Genomic DNA, 17981 nt, shown 5'->3' on the forward strand with positions numbered 1-17981 from the left:
GGTAAGTTCCTGTCAAGGGCAGTGACAAACACCTGGAAACACAGACTATTTTTGGTACCACAACTGAATTGTAGAAAAAAAAGCTTATCCAAGGTTTCATTGTTTACATAATGATCATTTTATCTCCTGCATTAATTTAACAGGCAAAAATATCCTCATTAACTTCATGAATCTACAAAGTTGTCCTTTTTATCTTTTAAACAGGTGTTACAGGTTATTAAAAAAGTATCAGAGATGAATGTAAATTTCTGGTACCACACTAACTATAAAAGAGTATCTGCCATTTGTCACGGTCAACAGGAAAGCGAACATATTTATAGTACCACGTGTAAAAAAAACTTACTTTTTTTCTGAAGTGTCAGAAGAGCATGGCACCTACTTTGGTCTAAAAATATTGGCTGTCCCCAAACTAGCTGTCAAAACCATCAGTGCCTCCCTACTGTCTCATTATCTCCTTTGATGTGATCATTCTACTGAAAAAAACAGTAATTAAAAGACAAGACTCTATAAGCACTGCAAAGCGTTATATAAACAAACACACTCAAGGAATACTGTTGTGCTTTCTACGTGGCATTCTGCCTGCCCCACAAATACCCATCTCCTGTAGGCAACCCTACCACAACCTGCACACCCAGGCAGCTCCGTTCAGCACTCCTCGTTAGGCCTCTCGACACTTGCAGGCTTGCTCAAATTCCATGTTATTTTAAAAATAAATATTTTTTTTAGTTGCATACACTAGGTAACCTGGGCAAGAAACACTGTAATGTGCATACTGCACAGCACATCTGCTTCCAAATACTTTGCTGTCTGCTCTGCTACACACCTGCAGGTTCCCAACGTATTACAGCATGTTAACTGATGTTACTGCCCAGCCAAGTTTCAACATTTACTGCTGCCCGAGGTTTCTGCTCATAGTCTATTCAGGTGTTACAAAAAGTTGACCTACATGCATTAAGTCAGAATACACTGGAGTAGAACTGGAGGCTTCCCTTGCTTCCCTGCCTCCATCCAACTTGTCTTTGTATATACTCAAGAATTCCCTTCTAGAATTTACGGTCCTTAATATTCAGCACTGTGTGTTCTTCTATTTCTGTTCTGACGTACGTGTCTGTAACATGCAAAAGAACTGTTAGATCCTGTTTTAATCACCTATGATTCAACATCCCCAGTATCTGACCAACTTTGAACATAAATGAAGATTCTTCTTTAAGAAAGGAGTGAAATAAGCCAAGTAAAACTCTACGTAACCGACCTTTCTTGCCATTTACTTCTGCAAAACTAAGAGCTTTTATCCCTCAACTATGTCACTGTTTCTGTTTTGGAAAACGTAAGTTAGGGACTAAGCTTACCCACTGTTTGCTTTATGACAAACCACCTTCATCCCTCCACCTCATAACTGAAATAAAAAGCAGCACTTGAAAGCAGCAAGACAGATAAAGACTAAAAAAATGTTGCATTTACAGTCAGCGCTTACAGTAGAGCTATTATAACTTTAAGTGTTTCATAACTACAGTACACACTGCATATGTATATCTCAATTTCAAAAAGTTTGAGTATCTGCTATCATAATTCCACTCATTTTCAAACAGATAAAATTGGCCAAATAAAATTCCACAATGGATACCGTATTCTAAGGTCTCTTGCTATGCCTTCCATATTTAGGTTGCCTAAAATCTTCCTTGGTGTATTTTTATTATTATTTTTTATTTATTTTTTTTTTATAAATTTGTATTACTTACGCACAGCTGAGAAGTTAAAATACTTTCATTCTTTCTGGTAAGCCTTGAAAGTCCACAGGACTGGAAAATATCCATGAAACTATTTAAGTTTAGCCACAGTTTATCAGTAGAAACCTGTTTAAACACTAAATCAAACACACACTATACAATCATGGTTTCTTTTCCTTAGCACTCAGGGGAAGAAAAATGAAGTATTAACTTAACACAAATGTTACAAACTTAAATCCTTATCACCAAATAGCATAATCCTGAAACCACAGAGCTGATAAAAAAAAATTAACAATAATAGCAAGAGAACCAGGCTGTGCTCTGAGTGGAACTCTGAGAACCAGCCCTCCATGCCCACAGAGAAGTAGCCTTCGTTTCTATTCAGTGATCACGACGGTGTCAATGGCACAGACACGGCAGTCTGTAGTAGGAGAACTATAGAATCACAGAACCATTCAGGATGGAAAAGACCCCTAGAAAAGATCATTTAGTCCAACCTGTAACCTAGTACTCGAGTCCACTCTACTTCGTTCTACATCTACACGTTTCTTGAAGAGCTCCAGGGACGGTGACTCAACCACTTCCCTGGGCGACTTGTCCCAGTGCTGCACAACCTCTGCAGTAAAGAAACTTCTCCTAATTTCCAACCTAAACTAGTTACCTTTCCTTTTAAAAGTTATAGGGAATAATATGCAAGGAGCTTTATTAGAAAAGCATCATTTAGGTCCCCAAAAGCTTGTAAGTGACCAGCCGCATGAAGCCAGACTCTCTGAGGTACGCAGACTGAGAACGTACTGTGCCCATACGTACCTTGCACCCTGCGTAATGATGCCAACTGATCCTCAAGCCACTGGTTTACACTTCAAGACTCGATATTCTCTCCCTTTTCAAAAGCTGTCAGTATACTTCCACAACATGCAGCAGGTAACACAAGATCACATAGTTAGCAGGAATTCTAAGTTAGTACTCTTAATGCCACCATGAGGTACTGAGTGTGTAATATAATTAAAAAGCAAAATTTTAAAATGTTTATCAACTCTATAATACTGCAAAAGCCCTTCTTTTTGCATCATGGCTTCTTCATAAGTTTTCTATACCGTTCATCACTTAACTTTAATTGATATCATTATTGAAATGTCTACACTCTGTGATAAGCGAGAAGCCTGAACGCAGACAACATACAAAGGAGTTCACCATTCTGAACAACCTACAGCCTACGACAGAAGGCAGTCTGCTGCAAACAAACCGTTTGAGACGATGCTGACCTGCCCACAGCAGCCCAAATGCTATTGTGGCTTCTGTACTCCCAGCAAAGAACTTCAATGGACATTGGTAAATGGGGGGTCATCCAGCTCTTACACAGAGACCTGCTGGGTACATCCTCCGAACTGTGAGATCACAGAACAAGCACACAACAAAACCCGGCAAAAAAAATCCCAAACACCTGAAAAGGAAGCCCCCTTCCTGGTAACGGAGAGCTCAGCTGCAGACTGGGAACATATCATCAAGCAGCTACAGAACGAAGACAGGAGTCCCGCGTATGACAAGAAGCAGAAACCCAAGGAAGATTTAAACAGGACAACAGCCAAGGCAACAACCTGGGGAAGCTGGCTCTGCAGCAGCACCCTGGACAGGTGGAAGTACGGCAAGACTTCAAGGGTCAAAGAAACAATTTTGCTGGAAGCATGACATGAACCGAGTAGTCTGGAAAATAACTTCGGGAAGACTGCAGCACAGACCATAGAGAGCCGCTGCAAAATACACATTCTGATGAGAGGCCACTGCTTGAACCGCGCTACCCTGCCTATAGTGATTAGTTCTCCTCTTTCCAGCTTCCCTAAAAAGTCTTGTCAGTAACATTTTGCCCTTTTATCCAAATTCTCTGCTCATCTAAAATATTCTTTAGAAAAGAGGAAACGGAAAACAATGGCCTTAAACTGCTGCTTTTACGTTACCTCCATTTCTTCAAGTGGACTTTATAGCATCATCTAGCAGTACAGGACCATATACACTTCCCAAGGAAAGAAAGAAAAGAGTAAAATAAAACACAATTATTCAGGCCAATTTCTCAAATTTTACAACCTGCATTGAGGATTTTATCTTTCTGAAACAGGCACATAGAATGTTTTGCCTGAGCAGCCACAACAGACAGAGCATCAGAATGTGGAAGCTCACACACTACAGAGTCAATTTCAGGAACCCGAGTAAGAAAAGAAAACTGAAAGTTCAAAACACTTTTAAAGGGCAGTAATGCACAGCTATTGAGCAAACTCTAACTTTAACGACTCAGATGCTATCAGACATGCCTTCTCCAGCAGCACAGACACAGCTCACAAAGTACACTTGTGCCACCCAGACCATTCTGGGCAGCTCACCAGTCCCCTCTGAAAGGCGAAGGCACTGCTACACCGGTGCTCTCCATACTATGAAGGTTCTCCTAGGTCTTCACAAAACATTTATCAGCTTTCACCTTCCCCAGCTAAGAGATCTGTTGCACAAGCAATGTAATTGACTTTTTTTTTTTCAGCTACAGAACAGCATCTCACATAGGAATACTTGTACATGTCAATACCTCTAGTAGAGTACAGAAATCACACCAGAAGCCTGTTGTAAGTGAAAAACTGTGACAGAACTTTTGAGTGTGGATGAGCAGGTAACTGCGACCAGCTACCTAACATAAGGCTCTATGTTCAATGCCATAGGTCAGTCACAGCACGTCACATACCTGAATTACGTAGAGAAGTCTCTCAGGGCAACTCTCACTTTCCTGGCCTCAGCTCCTTTTTTGAACATTTACAGACAACCTAAAAAAAGGAGGAAAAAAAAAAAAGAAGGTTCTGTGAAAAAGTAAGGCTGCTTTTCCACTCCTTTCAGATTAAAACTCGACTTCTTTATAAATCCAAGAACCACGGACCCAACTGTTGACGTCCGGACCCCCTTAAGGGAGCGGCTACTGGCCTTTGTAACCGCAACACACGCACGGCCGCCCTCAGGAAGCACCACACGCAGCCCCGCAGCGACAAACCTGACCAAGGGAAGCCGACCTCCCCGCCCGCCGCCGTTACCCCCCAGCACCGCCGGGCCTGAGGCGAGGGCTCCGGGGGGCTGCGGCCGGCACCGGGCGGGCCCGGGCAGGGCTCGGACCCCACTCCACCCCCCCCCCCCGCCCCGGGCCCCTCACGCACCTCCCGGGGCCGCCCGCCCGCCTCAGCCTCCCCGCTCCAGCGCTCCCCGGCCGCCGCGCGGCGCCCAGCCAATCGCGGCACGCCTCCGCAGGGCCGCGCGCGCCGCCGCCAATCACAGCCCGCGACCGCCCCCCCTCCCGCCAATCGGCGAGCCGGTCCGCAAGCCCCGCCCCGCCTTCTTCGCGAAACGCCGGCCGGGAGCCAATCAGGAGGCAGGACGCTGCGCCGGCGGCGGACGTGCGTGCGCTCGCCCCGCGCGTTCCCTACCTGCCCCTCAGCCAATCAGCCGCCGAGGCTGCGCGCGCCCGCCGCGGGCTCGCGGAGCGGCTGCTTTGAGCGGCCCCTCGGGGCGCAGCGGCCCCGCGCATGCGCACGGGGGGGGGCGGGCGGTGACAGGGCGGAGGTGGCTCCGGCCGCTCTTGTGACAGAACCACGGAGCGCCAGGGCTAGTGGGGGGCTCTGGGGGTCCCTGGTCCCACCCCTGCCCAGCAGGGTCCCTCCGAGTATCCCGGGGGTTTGGGTCTCCCCAGAGGACAGCGCCCAGCCCCCGGCAGCCTGTCCCGGTGCTGCCCCCTCACAGCCCTCAGGAACGTCCCGGGCTCCGTCTGGTGCCCGCTGCCTCTCGTCCTGCCGCTGGGCAGCGCCGGGCAGAGCCTGGTGCCGTGCTCCCGGCAGCCTCCCCTCGCGGGGCTGTGCCCACCTGAGGCTGACCGGGCCCGGCTCTCTCAGCCCGGCCTCGTGCTGCGGCTGCTCCGGGCCCCTCAGCACCTCCGCAGCCCTCCTGGGTGTGCTCCAGCAGCTCCGTGTCCCTCTGGGGCTGGGGAGCCCACAGCCGGGCACAGTACTCCAGTACAGCCCAGTTTAGCCCAGTGCTGCCCATTTGAGCCTAGTGGAGCCCAGTTAAGCACGTTAGCCCAGTACAGCTCACTGCAGCCCAATTCAGGCCTGTGCAGCCCAGGCCAGTATAAAAGGTCCAATTCAGCCCAGTACAGCCCATTTTAGACCAGTGGAGACCAGTTTAGCCCAACTTAGCTCAGTGCAGCCCAGCACAGCGCCAATTAGCCCAGTTTAGCCCAGCGCTGCCCATTTGAGCCAGCAGAGCCCATTTTTAGCACATTTTAGCCCAGTAAGGCCCACTGCAGCCCAACTTAGGCCTGTGCAGCCCAGTGCAGTATAACAGGTCCAGTTTAGCTGAGTGCAGCCCAATTTAGCCCCATGCAGCTCAGTTTAGCCCAGTGAAGTGTATTTTCACAGACTCACAGAATCATCTACGTTGGAAGAGACCTCCAAGATCACCTAGTCCAACCTCTGACCTAACACTACCAAGTCCTCCACTGAACCATTTCACTAAGCTCTATTGCCAGGGTTGGCAGGGAGCTCTGGAGAATCCTGGTCCAACCCCAGCCCAGCAGGGTCACCCCGAGATCCCAGGGGTTTGGGTATTTCCAGAGAAGGAGACTGCACAGCCCCTGGGCAGCCTGTCCCAGCTCTGTCACCTCACAGCACACAGCTGCCCCCTCACATTCAAGGCAGCGCACGCAGCCTCCCTCCCGCTGCTCAGCCTCCCAGCGTGGAAATGCCACGGCACCTTCTGCAAAATGTTTTCTGTGCCTGTGGGAAAGGAAGAGGATTCTTGGTGCGCGGAGAGGAGGGACTGTTAACATTGCACGCGTGGGAGGGAAATACTCTGTCACAAGGGGATAGAAAGATGAGAGAAAACAGCACTGCATAGACATTCTAGCTGGTACTGCGTTAATGTTTATTGTGAGCTATATACGTGCGTGATAGTACATGTTTTTGTGTGTGTGTTTTTTTTTTCCCGAATCCTGGAGTTAGGCCTGCTGGCAGCAGTGGAACCAGATCAGGCAGAGGAGATATAAAGGGTTGTTTCTGCTGGCTGCATCTACGCTGGTAAATTAGGTGGCAGTAGGATATAGGCAGTGGCACTGGAATTTGATTGTACTGTTAACTGTTGAAACAGTTAAGGGACCAATATATTTTGGTGTACATCTAAGCTCCAGACCAATCAGTACTGTCCCAAACAACTTCCAGGCAATTCTGGCAATCCTGCATGCGGTAGGGGCCGTTCCAGGTAGGCATTTGGGACAGAATCACCTTTGTGCAGCCTGCAGGCTTCCAATAGCATGGCCACAGCCCATTCTGTGCCACGTGCTCTCGTACCAGGGAACAACCTTTGGGTACTGGTCTAGAAGCAGCTGCTGAATTCATTTGATACAGAAAGGCTTACCTGAGGCCTTTTGCAGGGTGTGCAGTGCAGCGATCGTAATCTTTCCTTGCATGGCAGGTGTTCCAGTGCCTTCATTTATCTTTGTGGCTTTTCACTGGACTGACTCCAGTAAGTATCTCTTGTACTGGGGAACCCAGAGCTGAACACAGTATGCCAGCAGTGATCTCACTGGTGCTGACAAGAGGGGAAGGATTGCCTCCCCGAGGCTGCTGGTGACACTGCTTAATGAATCCCAGGATGCTGCTGACCTTTGCCTCGAGAGCACATTGCTGGCCACCGGTCCTTTGCCAGATTGTTTTCCAGCCAGTTGTCCACCAGCCTGTACTGGTACGTGGAGTTGTTCCTCCACAGTGCAGGACTTGGCATTTCCCTTTAACTTGATGAGGTTCTGCCCTGCCCATCTCCAGCCTTTTGAGGCCCCTCTAAACAGCATCACAATCATCTGAGGCTCAACCACTCCTTCCAGCTTTGTATCCACTGCAAACTTGCTGAGGGAGTACACCGTCCTGTCATCTAGATCATTAATGAAGGTGTTAAACATCTGGACCCTGTCTGAGCCCCAGGGAACACCCCTAGGGACTGGTCTCCAGCAGGGCTTGGGGCACTCATCGTGACCCGTTGAGCCAGCACTCAGTCCACCTCACTGTCTGTGTACACAGTTTGTACTTGGAGTATGTTATGGGAGACACTTTGAAGAGCTGTGCTAAAGTCAAAGCAAACATCCGCTGGTCTTTCCTTATCTCAGATGGCTATCAGCTCGGTCGTTTTACCGTAGAAGGCTGTAAGGTTGGTCATGCTTGATTTTGTCTTCACTGACTGCTCCTAATCACCTTTTTGCCTTTCCTATGTTTAATAATGGTTTCCAGATACCACTTTCCCAGGGACTGAGGTGAAGCTGCATCTGTCTTTTCCTTCTTGATGACAGAAGTGAGGTTTGCTTTTGCCCAGCCCTCAGGAACATCCCCTGGTCACCATGACATAGCTGGGATGGGCTCGTACTGACATCAGCAGGCTCCCTCAGGCCTCCTGAGCGGGCAGCAGCTCCTGGCGGCGGCGTGAGACACCGTTCTCTTCCCTCCTGAAGCATTGCTCAGCGTAAACATGGCAATACAGTCATACTAGTGTGTACTTGGTCCCTTGGCCTAAAACCTCTCCTCGACAGAGGGGAAACCAAGCCTGGGCTGTGGCCCAAACCAACGTCGCTGCCTGGGAGGGAAGATTAATGGCTGGGCTTTGCATAAGACTCTTCCCATTCCCTGGTGGTCTCTCAGTATGATTTTCTCCAAGATGCCGACATCCATCTGCCAGTGTTGCTCCGTTGTAGGCCGCGGCCCCTCCAAGCCATTCCAGGAAAAAGAAAAGAAGGATGAGCCGCAGCAGTGGTACACAGGATACTTGAGCAGCTCAAGAAAAACAGCAGCTGAAGGGGTGCAGAGACGGTATTTCCCAGTGATGTGCACACTGATGTAGGCTCGAGAAAATGAGCTGAGAGCATTAATGGTGTACGCAAGAGAGGCTTATGTTATGGAGGTACAAAGGCTAAAGCAACAGCTGCCGTGCTCCCAGCTGACTTGCTGATTGTGTAGGATCCTAGACTTAGGAAACTACGGACACAAAGCATTTTCCCCTGCTTGGCCTGGGGCCCAGGAGCCACTTTCTAACTTGGATTAGAAAGGCAAGAGAATTACTCCATTATATAAGATAGAAATGTAACCACCTGCAGGGTTAGATAGGGGTTTTATGATTGTTAACAGTGTCCCCATGTTGGACTTTTGTGACTAAAGAGAGATTTAAACAGCTGTATCTTTGTGAATGTAGCCCCTGAGCAGAGTTTTGTCATCTAATTTGAGAAATCTAAAAGTGAGGTAAGTGAGCCTGATCTGGGCACCCTGAGATCATTGTACCTATTTACTAATTAACTTTCAGATGGCAGTTATGTGACCTGCTGTAAGCACCTGTCTTATGGTGGCAGGAGTTGCCCTCTGAATTCTCTTTGTCTGCATTGCCTGTAAGGGAAATGATAACTTGCTCAGATCTAGACATCTAATTTTGAAATGGCAACAGTAAGATAAAGTAATCTTATCTTGTGTTTCTGGCATACAATCAGCAGCTAGTGCACTCCACAGCCTCACCTGTACAGGTAACGATTTCTAAAGGAGTGCAGCAGGTATAGCGAAGACTTCTTGAGTTAAGGTAACCCAAACCAGTAGATCTATTTTATTTATTATTTTTATTTTCTGTGTTGAATTTCAACACCATCTGTCTGCAATTGATTGGAGTGTTCTGTAAAACTTTGCATTGTGCAGTGCTACATTCAGTCCCATGAAGCAATAGCATTTGAGAAGAAATACTGGGCACCACCAGGGTCCTGACACGAGGGGACCAGAGCTACGCTGAAAGTTAGGGTACCAATACCCAGAGAAAACAGTACAATAGCTGAGCTCGGTGCTTCAGCTTGAGGTTAGTTTGTTGCTTCCACAGCACTGTCTATTATGTAGAATTTAGACTTTGTCATCCAGGAAACACTCTGTGTGGCTATAAAAGAAACTGCTGAATGAGAACAGGCCATAAAGAAATGCAAAAGTAATACAGGATGGTTATCAGGTTCTTTCAATTGCATAAAATATTAACAAATTACATTTATAACATTTTGATCATCAGCAATCTAAAATCTAGATTTTACAGTAAATTGCTTTATTCTCTTGCTGCTGCTTTGTTGTTAAGGGATAACGAGTATTTGGAGAGCCTGTTCATCTCACCTCTGCGTACTAACTTCCTCGTCAGAATTTGTGAGAGACAGCGAATGCCACGCTCAAGAGATAAACATGAAGAAACCCCACACTGTCATTTTCTGCTGCTTCCCACTGTTACAGCTTTAAAATGCCTGCGTATAGAGGAATGGATTCTCCCTTCAGTTTGCATACACACAAATTCTCTCTGTATTTATGGGCAATAGATGTGTGCATCAAGAGACTAAAATTTTACAAATACTTCTTATTTCAAAATATCATTTTCTTTAAATGATGAATAAGTGGATTGGAGCTGGTAATATCAAACAGCTTTTACAAGCCCACAGTGTTCCTCTTTTGGATGCAGAAACGGCTCCACAAAAAAGCAGAAGAGACATTCTTCTGTAGGCGTATGCTTTGATGACACAATTCTGACAGAAGTTTCTGTCAGAAGAATGTACTTAGCATTCCAGAGCAGTGGTACCAGTTTAAAAATAACAGGAAATTTGGCATAGGAAATACTTTCCTTCTTGCTGAGATCCTCAGCTTCAGTGTCATCATGTGTCATTTCATCCAGTTGTGAACAAAACACGAAAATAAAAGGAAACCTCAGATGATGTCACCTCAGATATGAGCACAAGAGTGAATTTGCACTTTGGGGCTGGCGCAAAGATGTTAAGAGGAACAAAAGCAAACCCCAAATGAGATGATTGTAGATGTAGAAGGTTTGTAATTTTCTTTGTTATTGTTTTTTTTAGGAAAACATCATGCTTGTTTGCAATGTAGTGTTCTTGGTGCACTGAAAGTAAGTCTGGAATGGGCCTCTTTCCTAACACATGCTTGTTTAACCTGGCTGCAAAAACTTCTGGTGATGGAAAATTCACAATCTTCCTAAGTAATCTGTTTCAGTGTGAAGTTATCCTTACCACTAGCGAGTTATATCTCTGCTATTCTTTGTCCTTCCTCCACAGGGTATTGAGCAACAACTCCCTTCCTCTTTACAGTTATTTCTGGATTGCTGTGATGTTCCTTAGGCTTTCTCTTCTCGCAGTCAAACAGCAGCCCTCCTCGCAGGGCATGTTTTCTGTGCAGAAGCATTCAGCTGCTCTTCTCTGGACTCTTGCCCAGTTGGCCCACTCATCCTTGAGCTTCAGTTCCCAAAACAAGATGCAATACTCCAAGGCAGTGCCATCCTGATACTGTATACAGTAAATAACACCTTCACGTGACTTACAAATAGTACTTCTCTTTATGCATCCCTGTATTATATTTTCCTTTTTCTCAAGTGTGATGTTTGTCTGAAATAACTCCTCCATCATCTTACATAGCACTACCGCCTGCCTGTCCCCCTGCAGTATTTGTGCAGTTCAGTGTACGTACATGTGCTGCCTCTACTGACTGCTGCTACCACGGTTTTCCCAGTATTTGTGTAAAAACTGCTCGGCACAGCTCTGAAGGGGAATCGGAATATCACGTATGGCAGCACCGCATTGCTTGCATTCAGCGCCCGGCACGGTGTGGAACATTACCATAACATCAGTTTACAAGTCTCCACATTCTGGACCTTCGGCAGAAATTCGGCCATTTGGTTTAGTTTTCATCGCTAACCAAGCAGAACGGAATAGAATTCAAAAAACAAAATACCTGCTAGGCCTATTCCACTCAGTTTGTACAACTGTAAAAAGCTGTGCTTTGGACCAACTTCAGGCAAGATAGCAAAAGATTTTCAGTAAGTGTGATGGGAAAAGGCTAAAACAAATTTAGTAGCGGTGAAGAAGAAATGAAAGCAGAAAAAAAAACCATTGGAGTTGGTTAAGCTTTGTATGGAGAAGTGAAGGATTTGCAACATCGGTAATGAAAGTTGCACAGCAATGTAAATGGCATGTTTTCCATTATTCTAAAGTAAAAAGAAATATTTTCAACAGTCTGTATTTGTCTTCTTTGTGGTTTTTCTCAGCAACGCAAGAGTATTAAGGATTCTGTCTAAAAGAACCACAGAGAAACAAGAAAAGGGGGGGGCGGCACAGAGCCTGGCCTGCCCGCTCCAGCACTGAGTCATCAGCAGTGAAATCTCCCCCAGTGCTGAGGCAGCAAACTCAAACCAGAGTCATCTCAAGGGCAAATGTTTTCTCAAAGATAAATTGTGCAAAATATGGCAAAAATTGGCGTGGGGGTGGGGAAAGGCATGATCATTTATATTCTTTGCCTTTTACAACTGTTGCTTTCCTAGCAAAGTGGCAAAATTCATAGAATTCAGAGTCCAGAGCAGTTCAGCACCACTCAGCCGCGTGCTCACCCTCCCCATCCTAGATGGAATGGGGAACAGAATGGGAAAGGTAAAGGGGCGAGAACTCGTGGGCTGAGGTAAGGACATGTCACCAGGCCAACAACAGCCGCATGTGCAAGAAGAGCAAAGCAAGGAGCTCGTTCCCTGCTCCCCGTCGGCAGGCAGGAGTGAAGGCAGGGCTCGGCACGCGTAGCGGCTGCTTGGGAAAACGCCGTCGTCCCTACATCCCGTCCTTCCTCCTCCTTTCCCCCAGCTTCTATTGCTGAGCAGGACGCCCTCTGGGATGGGACATCCCTTTGGTCCCTGGGGGTCGGCTGTCCTGGTTCTGTCCCCTCCCGGCTCCTTGTGCACCCCGGGCTCCTCGCTTGGCTCCCTGCAAGCACGGCTCTGCAGCAAACAATCCATCCATCCGTTATCACCATTATTTGCATCAAAAATCCAAAGCGCAGCTTTGTATGAGCTGCGCTTACGAAGAAAGTTCACTCTATCCCAGCCAAAACCAGGACAGTGGCAAAAATTGCTTAAAATTCATATGCAGCTTTTCATGTCTTAAAACAGAGATGAGATGTTTCAGAAGCTAATCAGTGAGTTTAAGATTTTCTCCAGTAGATACTTGGTTTTGTTTCAGTCAGTGACTGAAAGTTGTCTTTCTTTTCACGGTAGAGACAGTGGTGAAATCATGAGAAAAAAATCTCAGATCAGGGCTCACAAGGAGAGACTTTCATTTTTCAGAAACTGCTGCTACAATTGAAGCTCTTGGTGGCATATCAAAGAGAAGAAGCATTAAATTAATCTCGGACATTGCTTGCCTCAGTTCCCTGCTTGTTTCCTCTGGGTACGAAAGATGTTGGTATGGGGTGATTCAACAGCGGCACATTGCATCACTGAGTGAGCTGGGCCCTCCTTCATATGATGTCACCAAATCTGACATACTGCACAGCTTTCATGTAGACATTAGAAATGGCAAACTGGAAAGAATCTCTTGGATCAGCAAGAACAGCTCCCTCATATCACTGACACCACGTCTGTAATCCACTTTGTAAATTTTTAAGGTTTAAAAACTGTTAAATTTTGCACCTGCCCATCTATTAGATGTTTCAAAAATCCTATTTTTGTGTAGTTGAAAATCATTTCCTGGCTTTCATTCTAATTCCCTTTTCAGACCACACCGATCCTATGCTAGTATTGTTCTTTAGTTCCAGTGGTAATTTTCTGCTTGTTTGCTTTGTTTTAATGTGTTTATGAAGAGCAAGAGGACCTGCCTCCATTTTGTGTAATTTCTCTCAGTGGCAGATTCTTTGTCCCCGTGGTCAGACTGAAAAGCTTTCGTGGACCCTGTGCCAGTATGAATGCCCTGTGTGGTTGTGGCTGATCAGGGCTGTGCACTGTGTTCTGCACAGGAACGCTTAAATGTACTAGTACTAGCTAACATTTATTTACAGTATTTATACAAAAAAATCTAAAATTTAAAATTGCAAAAGCATATTTTTTAGCCCATGCTGTAGGTTTTTACAGTCTCTGCAGTTACTGAGCTCTAAATATTTTTTTCAGTCATCCAGAGAGTTGACCGTGCAGAGTTTTGTCTTCTTCCAGATGGCTCGCACCAACCTGTTCTGTTTTTTTTTTTTTTTGCTTTGTTCTCTACCAAAAAATAGAAACACAGAGCGCTATCAGCAGGCATTGCCAGTTCGCTGTGTGTGCCAGGCAGCGGCTCTGTGGCTGAACACGGTGATGGCCAGGTCGCAGCGCTCGGACACCAGCCCGGAGCTCGGGGCAGAACGTGGGGCCTGGTGCGCGGCCGGTACCGCCACGGCCTCCTCCGGGCCCAGCGGTGCCTGCTGATGGGCTGGGGCCTCCATTTTCTTGGCACCAAGCAGCCCCGCTTTGAAATGTTTTCCTCAACCTGGACTCAATTTGGTGTTCTTCCCGACTGTTTGTCTCGAGCAGTGTTAGCCTTCTGAAGTCCTTTCGTAATTTTTACTTCATTTCTCCAGATGAAACCTGAAGTACCTCTTTGAAGACAGGCTCACTTTTAACGTCGTACCCCACTGTCATTAGACTTTATTGTCTATGATCAGGTCTAAGTAAAGAAAAGGGAACTTTCCGTACATATTTTTAATTTAAAATTTTCTTGACACTCTTATTGTAGGTGCCAGCCCACCCTGTAGTCTGCAGTCCTTTGTTGGATTCCTGAATAACATGAAAGGTAGAGACAAGACCATTTGGCCTGGTGCTCCTAGGTATGTTGTTTGAAACACAAAGCAGAACCCGTCAGTTCCTCGCTGCCTGCAGGACTCCAGGCCTTCTGCCCTCCATTTTCCTCCTCTTCGTGCCTCTGCGTTCCTGTGAGAGTTAGGAGTTAATTCTTTTCTAACACTGAAGGATGCATTTGCACTGTTCACGGCTTTCCAACTTATATGTTTTACTGATATCTAGATTTTAATTAATTTCTTCTATAGCATGCTTTTTTGCTCTTTCACCATTATAGATTTACACATTTGTAGATTTACACATTTATAGAGTTAAACATTTATACATCAGAATTCACCCAACCTCAGTGTCCTATTTGTCTTTGCACTTTTGTGATATTTTATCAGCAAGGGGTGGATAGCTCTTGTTACTTCTACATGGCTGTAACGTCTCGTGTGAGACTGGTCTACACTGTAATGCTACCATCATGTTCACATCTTTTATTTTCCCTCTCTTTTTGTATCAGTATTAATACTGGCCTGTTCTGTGATATCTTTCATAACCAGACTGCTGCCTTCGCCCTTCATTTGCTCTTCTTTTTTTTTTTTCCTTAAGTGCTTGTGCTGCTATTTATGCATGAGCTCTCGGTGTGCCATGCCATCAGAAGTGTTCAGGAGTTAGATGGCTCTGAGTTTAAATCATCTGTCAGCTTTTCTTACCCTTTACATGAAGTTGTGCTGTATATGGTTGTAAAGAGATCATAGGCCGGTCCAAAATGTGTTTAAGTAAAAGGGTAAGGTTGAGAATGGGCTATCTGAGAAACCAGAATAACAATTTTGGAATCCTTTTTTTTTTTTTTTTGTAATAATTTAAGATTTTTAAATTATGAATGCACAATTTTGGTCATTAGCAGCCATCCAAGTACCAAAGAAGGTCCTTTCAGCCCCTGTATATTTGTATCTCCAGCTGTGGGCTTAGCAAGCAGTGTTTGTTGCTTGCAGTTTCCTGTGCGTCTCAAGCTGCTCTCCACCTCACAGGTATTCCCATCTGACAGCCAGCACAGCAACTGAGATAAAGCAGGAGCTGAGTTCAAGAGAGAAGCAATCTCTTTTTGTTCCTGTTTAATGTGACAAGATAATTCCCTTGCTTGAGCCACGAGTGTGCTTCTTATCTATATTTAGAAATTGATTCTGCAGTTTTTCTTTCACTTATGAGGTGCTTTTTTTTTTTTTTTCCTTAATTGCAATTTGGCAGAGAACAAAACAAACCAGATGATGATTATTAAATTGAAAGCAGAGTCTGTTAAAATACAGATGAAATGTCTGTTTAATAAGATATGCTTTGTATGGCTCTCCTGCAGGGCACTTATCACAGCTGGCTCGCTGCTCTGAAGAGGCTCATGGAGAGCTGAAACAAAACAGGCATGGGAAGGTACAGCAGTCTTAGAATATAAGCACCCATTTGTTATAACCGGTTAGGAGCAATTAAAGGTTGGACTAGATGATCTTAGAGGTCTTTTCCAACCTAAATTATTCTGTGAATAGCTGGGGTGTTTTTCTTGAGGCAGGGTTTTCCACTGCATAACAACAGGATTCTGTCTGCTTCTGCAAGTATTTGTTGTGTGTTGTAGGGACGATAATGTTGGAGCCTCACCGCACCACCAGATGGACCTTTGGAAAACTTCATGTTCTTTGGAAAACTTCATGCTCTCCATGTAAAATGGAGGAAATGAGACAGCAAAGTAAGGAAAGGATTTTTACTTCTTTTTTACTTCATGTCTTTCCATAGTGGGAACAGAGGTAGGAAGTGGATTTTTCACTTTGTGTCATTGTATTTCTTTTTTACTTTATTCTCTGGTCTTTTTTGATATTGATAAAATATTTTTCTTCCTTATTTCCAGGGATGATTTTTTTTATTTTTTTTTCCTGGCCTATAATTCTTTCTTTTTCATGAGCTCCTCCTTGCACTGCTGCGTTACTGCTGACTGGCTAAAGCCTGTCATCCGGGACGTCATCCCGTTGTGGTTTAAGGACAGCAGGAGATGGAGGACCCTGCACTTTGTGCCATGTTTGTTTCAGTGTGTGATCACCCTCGCAGCTGAAGTAATGGGTTGTGATGAAGCTGCTCTAACTGTTCTGCTTCACAGTGATGACCCAATTCAACATTTCCTAGGAAGATGCAGACTCCACAGTCGATGTGCCCGAGGGCATGCAGCCTTCGTACCACCCCACTAGCGGTGTTCCTAGCGTATGCATAAGCATTTGGAAAAACAGTTTGCCATGTGGTCAGTAGAGAGAGGCTTTGAAAACTAGAGCAACAGACGGTGACCTGGCTTTATTTATGCCTTTGATGCTTGGATTTCAGGCTTCACTGCTTCCTAACTGTGGGTCATGCCCATCCTCTCTCCTCCCGGGTGTCACAGGGGAGTTCAGTGGGGCTAACAAAAGCTTAGAGTTTTATTTATTCATTTAACAAAAAGACAAAGCAACTGATCAGTTACATGAATTCAAAAAGAGAAAAGGAAGCTCAGGAAGAAGTCCCATGATGCTGACTTCTTGCTCGCAGCAGCTCAGCTCCTGCGGGGTGGGAAGCGAGGAGCAGGTTCTGGTAGGTAACAGGCGTGCGGCGGAACCGCTGCCTGCCTGCTCAGTTCCTCCAGGATGGGCAGTACTTGCTGCCACAGGGAATTACAGGGAATTTGTGTTAGATGCCCATGAGGAGCTGATGTTGCCAGAAATTAAAAACAGTTGTTTGTGAACTGGTCGTTGAGGGCTGCTACTTTAGCAGGTTGCACAGCCACGGGTAATACAGCAGCAGCTTGTGACTGCAGGGTTTCAGAGACTTTGTGTTGTTTCAGCCATGCACTGCGAGGTGTTTAGGAGCCCTTAAGATGAGAAATAGAGCATGAGTGCATGAGAAATTATTCACATTTATGACACATTACTGTGGGACTGAGATGGTACAGTAATAATCTGATATAATAACCTTTAAAGAGTAGAACAAAATAGCCGTAGTGGTGCCAAGGACATGGCATCACTGTTAACACAGACACGACAATGAAAGGAATAATTTAAATTGCTCATAAAAAATTACTGGGCTCTAAAATTGTCTTATTCAGGAAAACAAGCCTATTAAAGCCTTCCTAGAGCACTAAGCCTGATACTTTGGTGGAGACATACCATCCCCATAACTCGCTTCATGTACTCTCTGGTGTTTTACATTTTGCCAACTGAGTAGCAACTTTCTTCTAAACTAAGTTTATCCGCAGTGAATTTATATCCATTTGTTCTTGTACCAGTGCTGAACAGCTGGTTTTGCCCCTTAGTGTTTAGCCTGCTGCTAGCTCGCCATGCCAAACCTTTCAGCTGTTGTTTTAACTTGAACTTCTTGACTTCTTTCTTACCTGTCAGAGCCTTTTCCTTTCCTGGTTATTTGGAAGTTTTTCAGTACATTTGTTCCAGTTTTAAGTAGTCTTTCCTGAATGCAAGTGAGTGGAACCGCACAAGATATCTCATTACCTTGTACAATTCACTGATTTTATCTCTACTGGCAATACACAGGCTGGACTTTCAGAATTGTTTTTCCTTTCCCATGGCTGTATCACACTGACAGCTT

General features: G+C 45.5%; 1 protein-coding gene across 21 annotated transcripts in view; it reads right to left on the reverse strand.

The window, feature by feature from the left end:
- Positions 1-5046, reverse strand: part of DTNB (dystrobrevin beta) — a 201932-nt gene extending 196886 nt beyond the window's left edge. For 19 of the 21 annotated variants that reach the window (XR_014581892.1, XR_014581893.1, XR_014581894.1 and 16 more), the window contains exons 1-2: positions 4913-5042; positions 4453-4531 (exon numbers count right to left, since the gene is read on the reverse strand). The gene's annotated coding sequence lies outside the window, so the exon portion shown is untranslated. Of the gene's footprint in view, positions 1-4452; positions 4532-4752; positions 4859-4912 lie in introns of those variants that run through there. The other 2 variants (XR_014581891.1, XM_083829786.1) reach the window with 2 other exon arrangements.
- Between the last annotated feature and the right edge of the window lie 12935 nt (positions 5047-17981).

The sequence above is a fragment of the Anser anser genome, assembly GCF_964211835.1.
Source record: "Anser anser genome assembly, chromosome: 3".
Taxonomy (NCBI): domain Eukaryota; kingdom Metazoa; phylum Chordata; class Aves; order Anseriformes; family Anatidae; genus Anser; species Anser anser.